This window comes from Myotis brandtii, unplaced genomic scaffold (genome assembly GCF_000412655.1).
Source record: "Myotis brandtii unplaced genomic scaffold, ASM41265v1 scaffold240, whole genome shotgun sequence".
NCBI classification, from domain to species: Eukaryota; Metazoa; Chordata; class Mammalia; order Chiroptera; family Vespertilionidae; genus Myotis; species Myotis brandtii.
Window position 1 is genome coordinate 2,316,553 of NW_005359064.1, and position 1,657 is coordinate 2,318,209.

General features: G+C 42.6%; 1 pseudogene; it reads left to right on the forward strand.

The window, feature by feature from the left end:
* Positions 1-236: 236 nt before the first annotated feature.
* LOC102258910 lies at positions 237-1,330 on the forward strand (annotated as a pseudogene).
* The last annotated feature ends 327 nt before the right edge of the window (positions 1,331-1,657 follow it).

A 1,657-nucleotide genomic window follows, 5' to 3' on the forward strand; every position in this document is an offset into this window, starting at 1 on the left:
TCTCAATTTACTTAAATCTCTTTAATTAAGATTATACTGTAGCTTCATGTTTAATGGCCAGAATACAATCTCTATAGAAATTGGGTTGGGGATTCTTTGTATCTGAATCTTTTCCTTTATAGTTATGTGAACATTTTTATTTTAAAAAATTCTCTTATGAGGTGATGGTGTGCTGCATGTTATTTTTGGAACCAGTGGGTGGCTGTGGAGCTCCGTGGTCTCCGTGTGCGGTGGGCATGCACCACGTCTGTGGGGGTGGCCTGGTGAGGCAGCTCTCCCTGAGCAAGGCATCAGTCATCTTGTATCCTGGCGTGAGTTCTTCTCATTTAATATCAACAGCATCTATAATAATAAAAGTGTAATATGCTAATTAGACCAGATGTCCTTCCAGGCGACCTTCTGGACAAAGCCGGGGCTGTGAGGAAAGCCCAGGTCCCGGGTCCCGGGTGCCAGAGGGAAGCCGGTGCCAGCAGCTGGGAGAAGGAAGGCCTACTCTTGCACGAATTTTGTGCATTGGGCCTCTAGTTTTATATAAAATAGCATGACATATGTCCATCTGAAACCTTTACTCGAATGCAGAAATATGGACTCACCTTGCTTGTAACTACTGATCCTGAGCTCATGAAATACCTAAACAATGTAGAGATTGGTTATACAGTGGAGCCTTGACTTACAAGTGTTCTGACTAACGAGTTTTTCAAGATACTAGCCGTCTCTTGGCCGATTTTTTGCTTTGAGTTGCGAGCTAAAATTCGGGTTACGAGCCAGCTTCAGATACCCCACTGCTAGTTGGTGCAGCGAACGTCACAGTGAACGCCACAACATCAGCCCAGCATCACGTGTCTCACTCGTTCACTTTTTGATTTGACATACGAGTAATTTGAGTTACAAGCTCCGTCACGGAATGAATTAAACTCGTAAGTCAAGGCCCCACTGTACAAGTGTTCAGTGCAGAAAAAGGCAGGGGGTCATCTCGAATACTGGAAGTGGTGAGGTCCTTGAAAGATGGCAGTTTGATATGGAGTGTGGCAAGACTGCCAAAGATGACAGAACACCCAGAGGAAAGTTTCAGAAAACGACCCCAGGTAAAATCGATTCGGTGATCAGCCAGATCGCAGCTCCAGTGACATTTCTGCTGCTGTTGGATGATTCTTGTTCATTTGATCCACTGACTTATACCAACAAAGATTTGGTTGTACCTGAAAAGTGAAAAGAAGAGTCGGGATCACAGTTCATTACCAACTCTGAGCAAGTCCGTCTGCATTCCTTCTCCACTACAATCCACAAAGTAAACAGCATGGTGACCGACAAAATCCCTGTCTATGACTGAGGATGAGACAAGAACAATAATGGAATTCTCAATTGTGTTTCCTGAAACCAAGTCAACTATAGTTCATGTTTTATTTCATTGATTAATTTTTAGATGGGGAAAAGATAACATTATACTTTACTGAACCGTGCATACTTGTTCTATTTTTTGGTACTTGTTTGACTTTCTATAGGGTTGACATAATTTATTGCACACTGTTCAAAGGGAACCAGCAGATTACATCAGCACTGTAATGTCAATTCTCTGAAGGTGGTAACTGTAGATGGAAAAACTTTTGCTCTAAAGCTAACTGCCTTTCTCAGTCAGACCTTTTTGGTCAAGTAGCTT